This window comes from Pholcus phalangioides, unplaced genomic scaffold (genome assembly GCF_987345545.1).
Source record: "Pholcus phalangioides strain wild (caught in Gottingen) unplaced genomic scaffold, Ppha-v1.0 ptg000015l_1, whole genome shotgun sequence".
Classification (NCBI taxonomy): Eukaryota; Metazoa; Arthropoda; class Arachnida; order Araneae; family Pholcidae; genus Pholcus; species Pholcus phalangioides.
This window is the reverse complement of record NW_028301608.1, coordinates 65,346,296-65,362,050: the sequence shown is the minus strand read 5'-3', so window position 1 is coordinate 65,362,050 and position 15,755 is coordinate 65,346,296. Positions and strand designations below refer to the sequence as shown.

Genomic DNA, 15,755 nt, shown 5'->3' with positions numbered 1-15,755 from the left:
TCATCTATTATGAAAGCGTATATCAAACATCACAGTACGATATGCGGACAAGAGCTAAAGTAATCCGGGTAAGTGCCTCCCTCCCTCCCTCTTTCTACAAGGAAGACGTATATATAACAAAAGAACAAACGTACGAAACTGAGTAAGTATATATCTTTCTACTCACACAAACGAATTGTTATACCTGCTGTGTATCCTCTATATAAACAGTATTTCGGAATATTTTTGCGTGAAAGTGAGCAACCAGTTCTCAGCGTAATCCTCGTTACTTACTCGGAAATCAAGCAATAAGTACACAGAGACGAGACTCCAAACTCGAGTTGGTTCTCCAAGAGATACGCTTTCAAGTGGAACAATCTCGAGATTCCAATCCCAGTTTTTTTTTCTTTCTTTCTTTGTATCCCTACGTGCGTCGATCTCCAGGTTTTTTGCCACAATACATGCCAAAAGTTGTACGTGTGCCCTTTTCCCCTCATCCTTTTAAGGCTCTAATACCGGCTTTACAGCTTTACTATGGGATTTTCTATACGTTCTATAACAAATACTATAGAACTCGCCTTAAAATAACGAGAATAAACATTGTTATTTGATAAAAGACATGGTTCGCCTCTCCTTAAAGCATTATTTATAATACGTTCCTAGAAAATTTTGAAGGGGAATATACAAAGCGTAAAGCCTATGCAATGGAAAGGTCAACTGCATTTTTATTCGAACCCACGAAGCAAATTTCGAATGATACGGAATTTCAAAATTAGTTACATGTAGCGTCGATGGTGCTATATGGCGATTTCCTGCACCACTTGTTGTGATAGTGTGCTAACTATAATGGTCCATATGATTAGTTCCTGTAGGGTCTTTTGAAAGACCGCGGTTCTACCACCAAAATATCTCAAAGATTGTGGCGATGAATAGTAAGTATATCTGCAATGCTTGTGCGACCATTCAGTTTGAGACAATACAATACCACGGGTGTCCAATGATTTTTGCGGCGCGAATTTCTTCTAAACCGGTCTCTATTGTCATTGTAGACAATTCGTATTTCAGAGGAAAGAGAGTTGTGCCTGAAGTGTGCGTATGTACATAACAATCTACGTTCGTATCTAGCGTTACTTGTGATGTTAGTGATGCGATCTATATTTGTATTTACATTTATGGTGTAACTGCTACATATGGTTACCACAAATGGCATCATTAAGACCGATCATAGTCCCCGCTCTGTCTTAAAGGAGATATAAAGTGATGTGTCCTCAGATTTTGGCCATGGTGGAAGAAGCTAATGATGTTTGAGCTAGGGAACCCCTGCGGCCACAGGCCCCCATCCCGAGAGTGTCCACCCCCCCCCCTTCGCAAAGTGCACCTGCCACGAATGGTGGATATGTTGAAAGTATTGTAGTTGTAAAATTACATGCACCTCATAAACATTACTCTAGACAATTTCAAATAAATTGGTGCAAGCCGAAAAAATGCTGTGTATATGTTTACTGCTAAAGCGGAAGGTGCGGCTAATTCGCGAATTTGCCAAGACTTTTTGTCAAAGTCCAATTTTCAGAAATCATACGGGCTTTAACCTTCCAATTCCGGAGTAAACTTCATAAGGAAATACAGTATAAACAATCCATCTGCATAATACATAATAATAAACTATATAATGTGATTCAAATGAATTATGATAGTTTTTTCACCAATTTTTAAAATTCTCGATATTCTTTATTAGAAAACTAGCTGTAACCCGCGGCTTCGCTCGCGTGGATTCGGTAATCTGAAAATTGCTTCCCGATGATTCCTTCCAAGAACATTTGAATCCCCCTCAAGACTCGCTTGGGGGTTGTATTTCCGGAAACCCCGTCTTGGAGAGTCTGCATATTATAAAATATAATACTGACCGAATTTCATATTTATAGCTTCCAGCGGTTTTGGATCAGTGATCCCCATATAACTTTTCGACCCCCCACCCTTACAGTATGGATTTTGAAAAATCCCTCGTTAGTGAGTTTTTACAATACAAAATAAAACTATTATCCAAATTTCATATTTATAGCTTCAGCGATGATTCTCCCGTATAACCTTTGAACCATCCCCCTTATGACCCTCTTAGGGGTCGAATTTTGAAAAAACCCCTCTTTAGTGAGTCTTGATATCATGAAATAAAACTACTGACCAAATTTCGTCAGTATAGTTCCAGCGATGCCAGTGAATCAGTCAGTCAATTAGTCAGGACATGTTATTTTATATCTATAGATTATTATTCATAATTGTGAACCATTAATACACCGTCAATCGACTGCTTCCCCGAGGGGACACCAGTATCGATTGGTAAAGGATAGTTCTAGGTTGTGGTGTCGCAGGAAATTTTTTCTCCAATAGGGTTGTTAATAAATGGAATAGCTTACCCTCGGGGGATAGTAAATTCTAACACAATTGACCCATTTCAAAAGAAATATAATAAAAATGTTGGGGTAAATCGAAAGGCTATCCATACTAAGAATAAGACAATCATAAATACATTTTATGGGCATTGTATAATATTTTATCATGTATATATAGTTTTTATAATTGCATTTTTAATTGGGTTGCTGTATTTTAGAAATATATGACGTCCATATTTGTTATGGGCATTTTTTTCCAACCACCTCGTTAGTAGATTAGTAGATTACTACAGGTAACCAATACAAGATACCTATCATACCGTCTTTTATCTGTATCGTAAGTTGCTTTGAATTTTTAGAAGAGTGTGGCTTTTTAGAAGAGAGTAATTTACTGACCCTTTTAAGTTTTTTACCTCTTCTTCTATAGGGTGACATCGCCCACTCTGGGAAAACATTCATGTAATGTCGATGCTGACCGAATGTGATTCAGCCCAGTCCTGATTCAGTGACAACCATGGATATTCTGTTTTACTCCCTGAATATATGAACACAAATGCAAGGCTACAGTAGGCCAAATGCCCAACGAGGTTGCTGAAAAAAAAATTGCCCATGACAAATATGGATGTCATATATTCCTAAAATACAGCAACCCAATTAAAAATTCAATTATAAAAGCTGTATATATATGATAAAATATTATACAATGCCCGTAAAAAATATTTATGGTTGTCTTATTCTTAGTATGGATAGCCTCTCGATTTACCCCAACATTTTTATTATATTTCTTTTTAAATGGGTCAACTGTGTTAGAATTTTCTTAAAAGTAATTTTTGTGAGACTATCTTTACATCTTTTTTAATCACTGCATTTTTAAAATTCTCATTTCACACGCATTAAATATTTTTACTCTTTGCAATGTTTGCGCAAATCGTTTCCGCATTTTTGGTACAATCTTTTTTTCGGATTTGTTAAAATAAATGTTTCAGAAAATTTCACCATATCCGGCACAGAAAACATACTTAAATCAAATATACTTGTTTTTGTTGGCGTGCGTGTGACAACATTGAAAAACGAGACACACTTTCATTTTCAGTCCGACTATAGCTCCGAACAAATACGTTCATACATACATATATCCACTTTTATTTTTAATAAAAAAAATTGTCTGAGTCACGTGTTTGTATATTTATTTCTTCCCACTTACCTACCGTCCATCCGCCTACCACGTGTAAACGCGTTGCTTCTTTTGAATAAGGTCATGTACTGATATGGAGGTCGACATTTGCCGAACAAATCGGCCGCTTTAGAAGATATCTTTGTTAAAAAAAATCCTATAACCTACAGGTCAACAAAGAAAGTGGAGAAGTGAAAAGAAAGTTGAAAAATACGTCCTTTTACTTACTTTATGAGCAAAAAAGAAAATGCGTTACCACAAATATCCAGAACCAGTCACGAGACTCGGATGGAAATAGGCACCTCCAGAAAAGCCAAGAGTTATTAATTTTTTTAATATAAATTTTGAAGGGAAGTCAGAGAGTAGGAATTTATCAGAAGGATTATGATGATAAATTAGCTTTTGGCTCAATCTCTATCCCGCAAACTCTCATCACGTCAACACTGATTTCTCAAGCCGTAATGAATGATGACGAATCACTTAAAAACAAATAAATCACCCGATAAATTGCAGAAACCCTACGACTAGCATCGCATTTACGTTTCTGAACTGCGGAGGTAATAAATCGAATTATAATTCAACTTCTGTCAACCGGGATATGGTCATAATTTTAGCATTCAAGGGAAAAACCAAAATGGAGGTCATAAAACAATTTTTTTTCCCTTCGCGTTTATAATACGTAAAAATCATTAGCGAGAATCATTTTATAAGAAATAATTCGTTATTATTATTATTATTATATAATTATAATAATAGCGGGTAGAAATTAAGTACCCCATCACCCAGATTAATTAACACTTATCAATTGGATACCAACTGATTAATTAACACTGATGAATCAAGGTAGAGTACTTACTCTAAAAAATAAATGAAATGAGAAATTAATTTTCAGAAATTAATGTTCAAGAAAAGAGCAGGCAGAAGGTAATTGGCACGTTTCTTTCGGATAATTACTTTGAATTATCTTCAAGAATTACAGTAAAAATGTATGCGCTATATCTCTCCGCTTTTCTACCATGGTTCCTATATTTTTAAGAATATAAATTTTGAAGGTCACCAGCACATGAACAGAGCCGCTGTGCAGTCGTGTGGGTACCCTGCTGGCCATGCATCGGGAGGATGGAGGTTCGAACCCCGTTAACGACACAGGAGTGACTGGCTGAAAGTAATTTATGCGATTTTTCAACTTTAAGGCACGTATACGAACCAGTCTTCCATTTGACTCTCCACCGAGATTTGGAAGATCTTTAACGCGATACACACACACAACACGAAAGAAGATCAGGAATCTGTCATTTCTAAATATGGAAGCAGATGGCAGCACAAATAGCACACGAAAAAAACATAACTCTGACAACATATATACGCGTGAGGACCACACATACCTATTTCTACATACACACATAGTCTATTCCGAGATGCACTATTACGTTAGAAATTCGCAGAGGAGTGTGTACGACGTGCATGTACGGTTAAGTAGTAGTAGTGGTGCGTACGTTAATTTTTATTTCAAAAAATACAATCTACAATATATTTACTATGAACATTATCGTATAACATTCAAATATCAACTAATTAATTTTCATTTCCGAACTATTCGAATTGGTTCTGAGGCATTTCGTAAGCATTTTGTGACAAATATTTGTTATCAGCATAGAGTAAAATAAGCACAGTACACTCATAGAGAGGGAGAGAGAAATTGAATTTAATTCTGAAGAGGTGAGGCTTTTATTGAATGAAACATTTGGAATTAATGGAAAATATGTTACTAAGATGTAAAAAAATAAATAAAAAATGCATCAAGTACTGGCCTCCGAATATTCAAGTTGTATTCAATAAGTGCATTTAATCATTTTTGTTCTCTGTTGAGCCAATAGATAGCGCTAATTTTTCCTAATGAAAAGCAAAAATCTTAGGTATTGTGATCATGGTAATTAAATATAATTTTCATTTCATTTTTGATGTCACATTTATTCGAGAAGATTTATTAATATTGATTCTTCATCAGTTCTCAATGTACAAACTGTATACTAACGTTGCAAAATCGAATTATTCCCCGAGTAATCGGATATTGTGTGCTGGAATCGTTGATATTCAATTACGCGGGGCCGACTGTTATTCCAAAAAAAAAAAGTTTCCGGGAACTATTAGACAGTATATATAAAACTAAGGGGAAAATAACTAAATCTGTCCAAACTGAATTCCAAAACTTCAAAGAACTTGATGGAAGCAGTGATGAAACGTAGAAAATGAACCGCTCACAATAGCGTGCTTCAAAGCATTTCATGAACAACTCAACAACAACCAGGAAAGAATCATGCGTAAATCACTGGTGAATAATAAGCATCTTTTTGTTGTCTGTGTCCCATTCAGAATACCCCGATGATGATGGTATTAATAGCAATTTCTGGAACCTAATATATTCTTCAGCGTTGAATGCTGAAGAATGAATGACCAAGAGAGACAACTTCAAACACACGAAACAATGATGCGAACCAATGTTAAACGTCAAAGCACGCTTTCACTTATTTTTATTGTTTCTTTTGTTTCGACATTCCGACCGAACGCATGGAGAGAAGAGACCTTATACCATAATAAGTTTTGAATATCAAAAACATGTCATTGGTGGACCTACAGAGAGAAAGACATGCGGAAGTGAAATGACTTGCGTTACAATGTGCGCTCATATTTACACTATTCGGTAGAGTAAGATTTAAGCTTTAAAAAAACGTTTTATTTATATTTCAGACCCTGCTTGCAGAAATGTGATGGTTGTTTTTTTTTCTCACTGTAGAGTTTTAATTTTTCCTACCTGAGGGATTTAAGCCCTGACTTAAAGGATAGTGTAAGTTTTGTGTTAGAATATGGTGAATATGAACTTCGAGGGCTTTCATCAGAGGATAGCACTTAAATGTTGATCTTTGAAGGGATTTTTACGATGGCTTCCAGGAGAAAACGCCTCGAGGAAAAAAGTGATTTATTACATAAAATATGGCAATAACGTTCTGGAAGAAGTTGTATATGAATATGAATATACTCTGCATCGTCTTGGCTGAAAAATTTAAACGGAGGGAATTAATATTTCTTCAAAAAAAAATGTTAAATTTGAAGATTTGCTGACAATTATGTTTTTAATGTATTTTTTCATATCCAAAATGCATTGTTTTAAAAGTCATTGTTAAGAAAGGCATTGTTTGAAAAATTATTTGTTTTTAAATTATTAAAAATTATTTATTTTATTTGTTGTTTAAAAATTATTTATTTTATTTGTTGTTTAAAAATTATTTATTTTATTTGTTGTTTAAAAATTATTTATTTATTGTTTAAAAATTATTTATTTATTGTTTAAAAATTATTTATTTATTGTTTAAAAATTATTTATTTATTGTTTAAAAATTATTTATTTATTGTTTAAAAATTATTTGTTTATTAAGAATATTATTTAGATGTCGTTAGCACTAGTACTTTTTCATAGACATTGTTAACATGATTATTGTTCAGAAAGTCATTGTTAAGAAGATCATTGTTTGGAAAATTATTGGTGAGAAGATAATTCATACATTGTTTAGAGAAGTTCATTGTTTGGAAAGTCATCGTTAACAAGAGCCTTATTTGAAATTCATTGTCAGTAAGAGCATTGTTTGAATTTCATTGTTATCAAGGCTCTTTTTGAAAGTCAACTTTAATGAGAGCATTGTTTGAAAATTCATTGTTAGCATTAACAACACATTTTTGTTTTGAATAATAATAACAACAACGTGATCATCACGTATTCCTAAGAAATCGTTACGATCTGTCCTGGGATTCGAACGCAGACCTGCGCAGTGAGAAGCTAGCTCCCTAACCACTGGACTGCCAGGCGGCAAAACAAATTAAAAATATTTAAAAATTAATTCTTACTGTGCATTTTTCGAGAAGAGCCATTTTCAAGATAAACCTTTCCATACGAAAAATTCCCATTTTTGACTGACGTTGCGTTTGTCCAACGCTTTGTTTCAATCTTTTTCCAGTAATTTTCATTCAAACTTGTGAATGATACGAATATTTTTGGGAATTAAAATGGTCTAATGAGTGTCACAGAGTGTTTTTTTTTAAATTTGTTTCAAAGGAATTTGATTTTTTATGATTTTTTAAGATTGAAATTTTGAAAGTTTTACTGCTGTCCGATCTGGAATTTTTTTTGTTTTGACGACCATAAACAAAAATAAAGTTTTTTGAACATAGAAAAAAATCAAATTCTTCTTGTCACATGGGTGTGATGTTTCTAAAAGAATGATTTCTTACAATTTTAATTTAATCAAGTTAATTAATTTACAATCATCAGAAAGTTAATTAATCGGAAAATTAGAAAATAGAATTAATAAAACTGTCAATAAATTAATTCCCATGAAAAAAACATGATAAATTAACGACCAATTTTTTTTTTAATTTCTCAAATGTGTTATTTATAGTGGTGTAGGATGGTTGTATTATATTGAGCTTCACGAAAGGCAACTTAATTGGGAACATTATTCAGATATATAGATAAGCGAAAATACATTTGAACACATATCTAATAAATATAATAATGCCGTTGCAAGAGAAATAAAAAAAATATTCTATAGCTTTTGTTCCTTTAAAGACCTGCTGGAAGGACTTTTCAGTCTCTTGAGGCTACAAAATGTTTGTTTGTAATATGTGTGCATCCATTTTGTTTTTTCTGTATATATGTCTAGATTTGTGTACTGCATGCTTGTATTCGTGTAACACATGTCTGCATTTGTGTAACACATGTCTGCATTTGTGTAACACATGTCTGCATTTGTGTATTACATGTTTATATATTTGTGAAATAAATTTAAATATATATATAAACCAGTAATCATTTATATTCAGTCGGCTTTACTTAATCTGATAACGGATACGCGAATACTCCGCTTAAAAGGATACGATCCTCGAAGTTAAAATTCCCCGCTTGATATGATAATTTTGATGAATTTTCTTAACTTAATCGAATATTAGGCTTCACACGACAACTGTTACTAGGCTACACATAATCTTTTTATTGAATGAGACATTTGGAATCGATGAAAATATGCTACTAGGTTAAGATAAAGACATTTGAAAGTAGGTACTCGCCTCCAAGTATTCAAGTGTTGTCTTTAATACCCACATTTAATCATTTTATGTTTGTTCTCTGTTGAGCTAATAGAGAGCGCTAACACTCCTAATGAAAAGTAAAAATCATAGGTATTGTGATCGCGTTGTAATTAAATATAATTTTCATTTCATTTTTGATTTCTGATTTATTCGAGAAGCCTTATTAATTATGATTTATGAAAATTGATCCTCCATCAATTTTCAATATACAAACTACTAAGGTTGTAAAATGACAATTGACTAGTTTCCCGCATAATTTGATATTGTGTGCTGGAATCGTTGATATTCGATTAAGCTGGACCGACTGTATATACAAATTTCCCAAATTTGGTCACGAATTAAAAGAGCGGTCAAAAATGGGTTTTAAAGGAATGAAGACTTCGAAAGAAAAATCGTTTAATTTTCCAGTATCACAAAATATTCACAAAATTTTTTCCATAGTTCCTATCGCAACAGTCAATCTCCCCATCCATTATCTTTATTCTAGTGCATGTCACGATATGCAATAAGAAGCGAGAGCTTTGATCAATTTTATTTCTACAATGATTTTTCCTCCTTATTTTAGTTCGATACTGATTTTTTAAGCCAATTTACGCTCTCACTCTACCTCAGATTGGAAATAATAACGAATGGATACTTCATCCTACATAATGGAACAGCAATGATAACATTGTAACCGCACCTCGTGCATAAAAAATAAAATATATGTATGTATATATATATATTCCTATCTCCTGAAATACATAATTTAGAGCTGGAATTCTGAAAATAACTCAATAGCGGCAAAGGGGTAGTAGAAAGGATGAGAGAGATAGAAAATTATCAAAAAATAATAAGAAGAAGAACGGGGTGGACGAATTTCATTGATTCAAGGGCTTCGAACGATGAATTTGGTTCGAATCGATTTCATAACCGTAAGTGCCGCATCGCTCCGGAACCAATCTACTAAAGGGCTGTAAACTATATTTTATACAGGTGTGTTCTACGGCAGAAAAAATGGAAAAGAACCGCTTTCGGGATTGCTCAGGAACCGTCATAAAAACATCATGAAGCAAATCAAAAGAAAAGGTGGAGCCCAATGATGGGAGGAGAAAATTTCGGCTTAAAATTGATAGACTTACTCGGCGAAAATTGAGGTAATATTTTCGTTCAGTTCAATGACATCGTGAAGAATTGCCTTCTAAAATACGAAAAAGAAAAGTTTTTCGATTGTAGGAGAAGCTCTGTCTGTCTGTACACGAGCCATCGCCCAACAAATCGTCCATTCACAGCCCATTTACCGTACCGCACACAAAAGCATCGATTCTTGTTGGTGGTGGTTGAAGTAATATACACACAAAATATACGTGTGGAGGAAAATAATAAAGAAATTTAAGATAGCCTTGAACATTAAGAAAAAACCCCGTAAATTTCAGACAGCAATGCGGAGGGATGTAAAAAAAAATCACCGCAATGTAGATAGGGACTATTCCGTTGCAAAAACAATGGAGCGTAAGATATGTTGGCGCTTTGAGAATCCATATTTCGTCTCTTCTTGGCGTTTCACTTCGAAATAGAATTCTTATTACTTTTCGTACACAAAACGTTATGAATTATCCATCCGTTTTAGAATCGGAAATGCTGCCTTGAATACAATTGACATCTATTATGATTATTTCGCTTATCCAAAAATAATTAGGCGACTCAAATGCATTTCAAATTAATTTTGACAAACGATGAAGAGTGATACAGATTTTTAACCGATTAATTAACAATGGTCTTCGAGTTAATATCAAAAATGAGTTTTGTATGGATTTTGGTCTTGAACGTATGTAGTTTCCCGAACTTTTTTTCATCGCTTTCATCACTCTTCCCCATCACCGTTCAATTTTTTTTTCTCATCACTACTTCCCTTCTGGAGTGATCCCATCCAATATTATGTAATGTCCGTAGCTGTTATCGCCCCTCCCCGATATGTTCCATCAGGGATGTGTTCATGTATTATACACCGTCAATAAGCTGCTTCGACAAGGGGACACCAGTATAGTTTACTCATTTGATCATTTTTGTCGCACCACAGTCATTTTCTGCACACGAGGGCTAATTAGACCGGGACCTACAATTTATTGCCGATTCCGAACGGCAGGCTTGTTTTTTTATACTCGTCGAGAGGTTGGTGCGCTAATCCCTCGATGGGGGACTCCCTGCGGTAGCAATTTTTTGCTGCGGTCAAGTCGCCGGTTTTTTTGTTGTACCCCTGTGTCAGGAAAGTTTTCTGACAAGGACGAACCGGGTATCGAACTCGCGACACCTCTAAACATCCTTTGGTACTTTAGGCGAGTATCTTATCGACCGGGCTACCGCGCCCCTATCGTTTACTGAGCGAAAACTCCACGTTGTGGTGTCGCAGGGAGTTTTTCCATATCGTAGTGTTGTTAATGTGAATGAAATAGCTTACTTCCGTGGATTGTGAATTCTAACACATTTGGCACGTTTAAAAAGAAATACGATTTGTTTATATCCATACCTAAATTTTAAGACAACCAAAATATTTTTCATGGGCATATTGTGATATTACTTATACTAGGTTTTTTTCTTTCGTGATAATGCTTTTATATTGGGTTGTATTTTGGTTATATTTGACAGATCCTTATTTCTATGGGCATCTAAACCCTGATCTGGAACTACATGGTTTCAAGTTGTGCTTTTAATTATTTACATGGTTCAGAACTTTTCTTATATCATATTATTATCTCTTTCTAAAACTTTCAAAATATTCTTTATAAGGGTTTTTGTAAAACTTTTTACAATGCAAAGACCAAGTTTTGCCAGTTCTCAGAATCCTCGTCACACCAGTCTTTTTTCTATACAGAGCATTGATGTCTTTTTTTAATATATAATAGCAAAGCGTGAAATGAACAAAAGCTGAGTCAAACTTATTTCATTTCTGTTCAACTCTGTAGTACAGTAGAACCTCGATCATCCGAACACATCGGGATCGACGGGTGTTCAGAAAAGTGAAAAATTCGGAAAATCGATTTCGATAACGCAAAGGAATAAATTAAATTTAAGAATAACTAGTCAGAAGAAAAAAAAAAGACATCTAAATCTGCTCCTGCTCACACGTTTGTTTGCTTGTCAATCGTTTATAACTGCATACACTGTACTCGGATATATGCCACTACTTACATCTATAGCTCACAGGTACGGTATGTACAATTGTTTGGAACTGAAGTATTGTACAATATTGAACGAAGCTATCGACTTCGGAGATAAGAGAATTCAAGTTCCAAGAAAATACCAACAGTTGAGCATCACTGACTATAGTAAACTGAAAATGAGTTAGGCTGAAAAGATGTTCGATTGACCGAGTTGTTCAGAAAATTGATTTTCGGATAAATGAGATTCTACAGTAGTTGAAGGAAGGATTTCACGGCCGGTTTCATGATGGGGAGATAGTTCCCGTTTTGAGGAGCCGTAGTTCAATGGAATTTAAGATTTCAGACGTTTCGTGCACATTTGCGAGAGGGAAGGAAGGACAGTGCTGGTCAATGCAAAGTAGGGCCATATAACCAAGACTGTCTCATGATGCGTTGAAATCGGTACCAGCTGACTTCACGAGTGACGTCATTCCCCGGCAGAACCGAGTTTGCACAATCGCCGTATTTTATTGAATTTTTTACAAAATTATCTTTTTGATTATTTTCATTAGTACGTATTCGTATATTTATTGGCTTTCATCGTTCAATCATTTAAACATTTAAAATGAGAAATTTCGCATTTGCCTATGAGGTAGCTTCCACCGAGAATATTTTTTCGGATCTATTTCAGTTGAAGCACGCACGTAAGTAAACTTTCATTAGGTTCATTCAAAGCCAACTCGATACAGACGATTTCAATTACCTTTTGAACTTTCTAGAACCTTAATTATCTTTCTGTTTCCATTTCAATTAGGTGTCGAGAATCCATGGTAATTTATAGTATGGGGGTTCTGGGCAACCAACTGAATTGATTCAGAAATCTAAATTTCCTATATAATGATCAAGACGAGCACCCACAAACAAAAAAAGAAGTTCCAAACACTTCCAACGGCCTGCGAGAAGAAAATATATAAAAATATTCCTAATATATATACAATGTTTGAAGTCGATTATTATTATTTTGAATGCTAATATCAAAATGCATTGTAGCTCACCGACGATTGCTTGGATTTAATGCAATTCTAACTTATAGATTATAAAAACACTACGTGCACATAGCTGGATATAGAAACTATCTTCATGTAATTCTTCATCCGTTTTTTTTATGGGTATATCGTAATGCTCAGGTCGTTTCAACATTGGCTGTTACTTAACTAAATTGACAAAAAAGGGAAAGATAACTACATGTATTTATGGGGAAAATATAAAAAAGAAAGTCTTGTATCTAATTCCTTTACCATTGAAAATACTATTGCCATTCCCACGTATAACTCATTACTTCAATCAGTTTTATTCCACTTCAGTTGCAAATTCCATTGCACATTTTGGCATTATCAACGCATTCACGGCAATACGAAATGAGCAGATACTCTCATTAATACTTTAATTAGTAGATAGATATCTCGAATACACACACACACACACACAATGCTGGAATCCCACCATAAACTTAAAATTGAATTGTTGTATTCGTGAATTAACTTAGATTAAAAGCATATACGGTTCAATGTGTTACAAGTGTATGTTTCTATCTCATTTAAATAGATCATTACCCCTCTCGTATTCAAGAACTTTTATAATGCTAAATAAATGATAAAGGTGCTCGAAGCAAGTACTTTTTTCAGTATCTCTTAATGCATTGGCCATCCGAATTAAGCATAGAGTATTTAAGTATTTAATCAGTTATACGTAATTAAAAATACACGTTATGTGTTCCACAATGTTCCAGTAATTGGTGTTTATCCCGTAAATTAAAATAGCATTTAAACGTCTCTCATACAACTGGAATTGAAAGTAAGATCTCAATAATATTAACGTACAATTATTTTGATAGAAGTTTGATTTTTATATTAAAAACAAAAGTGTGTTATTACCTCACACACCTGCAGCTATCCGAAAGTATTAGCAGATGGGACCAAATGCTGATCGAATAATCCTAAATTCCCGTGATGCAAAACACACTTAAGAACGGTCAGCGTCATCATCGAGCACAATTTCTCGTAACACATCTCGCATAATAATGATAGCGATTACATTAAAGCAAATATAAAATCTTAAAGATGAAAAACAAAAAACCTCAAACGGAAGAAAAAAGAAGCGGATCTTTTTGACATGCGTTGGCGATTGCATCTGCCTGACATTGGAAGGGAAAAGAGGGAAAAATGCGACTTGTTTTTTCCCTGTCCATTGAGAAAATTCCCCTCGATCTGCTTCATGATTAGAGATATACGTAAATTTCGCAAACAAAATCCAAATTTTGCAAAAAATAATTTCCTAATCAGAAAACGTAGGACCTGTTTTGTTGGCCTCAAGAGAGACCGGGCAACAACTTTCTAATTGAAAGTTAGAGGACAGGGGGACCGTATAAACATGTAATTTTTTTTATTTTGTGGCACACTGTGTGTAGTGTCACTTTCGAATCTGGAATAGGACAATTTTTTAGCACACTTTGAGCATTTTTTAAACTGAAAATACCTCTGCGGTTGATGAGATAAAGGTCACATTAGCGCTTGCAGGACACCCTGTTCATCAGTTTTAATCTACGTGATGCGTGCACTACACGTATTTTGATATGTAAATGGAATTGAATTTAGATAAGTGTGAAGAAGAAAGATAGAAAAATAAATTTTTATCACTCTTTTTTGTGTTGGCTTTCTTCACATTAATTACCATGTGCAAACAGGACCAACATTACCGATATAATCCACTACATTAGACCGAAATTTATATAAAATGTCGGGTATTTTTATAAATTTCGATTTTACACATTTACCAATTCTAGCTGTGGATTATACATATTCACCGTTATATGTGATAAATTCACAATATTTGTCAAACTTACCGGAGTGGTCTGAAATTATGCGCAGTCACCGGATTTATCACTTTTACAGTAACATATACTGATTTAATCGTATGAAATTGAATTAGTTTTTGATCATTTTAGTCAATGCTCTGGTTCTTTTTTGTTGAGATTACTACAGTCGAATCCCGTTTTAACGAATACCATTATAGTGAAAATCTCGTTTTAACGAACACTTTTCTGATCCCCAGATAAGTTTACGTAGAAACAATGCAAAGATCTGGAATTCCTTTGTAACGAAATTTCATTTTAACAAAGTGATTTCTCTGGTCTCTTGGAGTTCGTTTTAACGGGATTCGACTGTAATATCCGATTATTATCCGAAAAAATACTTCATTATATTAATTCAAAAGACGTTCCTTGTAAGATATGTACAAAAATATATATACACTAATTACACCACCCACACACACACACACATGAAAAATCATTCCAGAAATCCAATGGGATTTATGTCACATCGCATAATGTCGGGCAATACGTCTTCGCTAAATTTTAGTAGTATATAATTAAAAGTGTTTGAGAAAAAATCCAAAAAATCGGCAAATAGAATTTTATTATACCAGCAATTATTTCTCAACCCGAAGAGCAGTAAAATATCTGGAAAAATTCACGGACCACTAACTTAGACTATGACGGGGTTGTTACCATATGACCAGTATTTTACTGGACGTCCCTATATTTTTGACTCACTGTCTAATTCTATGAATCTTATTTGAATTTTTGAAATCTTTATAAAAATTGTAAATGAAGATAATTTTCATAGTTTATAAATTATATTGCGATAATTATGGCTAGAAATATTCATCTTACATATTTATCATATTTTTATTGCATTATATTGTTATTGTTATTTTTCAACTGCATTTCAAAAGAACGAGATCCTCAATATCCTTTTTTTTAACGCCCATTGGTAATTTTTCTGCAATGAATAGCCGATAAGTTAAGTTTTCCGACTTATGGCCATAATTTTTCTGGTGACAATTGGTAATTTTTTTGCTATATTTAAGTTCCATGTTTCCCGTATTTGTTTTTGC

General features: G+C 34.0%; 1 protein-coding gene across 9 annotated transcripts in view; it reads right to left on the bottom strand.

Annotated features, from left to right (window-relative positions):
- LOC149076527 (protein still life, isoform SIF type 1-like) overlaps positions 1 to 15,755 on the bottom strand; it is a 222,398-nt gene that overhangs the window by 152,187 nt on the left and 54,456 nt on the right. Inside the window, exon 1 of one of the 9 annotated variants that reach the window (XM_089244102.1) lies at positions 13,733 to 13,892. The exons of the other annotated variants lie outside the window; for them this stretch is intronic. The gene's annotated coding sequence lies outside the window, so the exon portion shown is untranslated. Of the gene's footprint in view, positions 1 to 13,732; positions 13,893 to 15,755 lie in introns of those variants that run through there. 9 annotated transcript variants of the gene reach the window in all.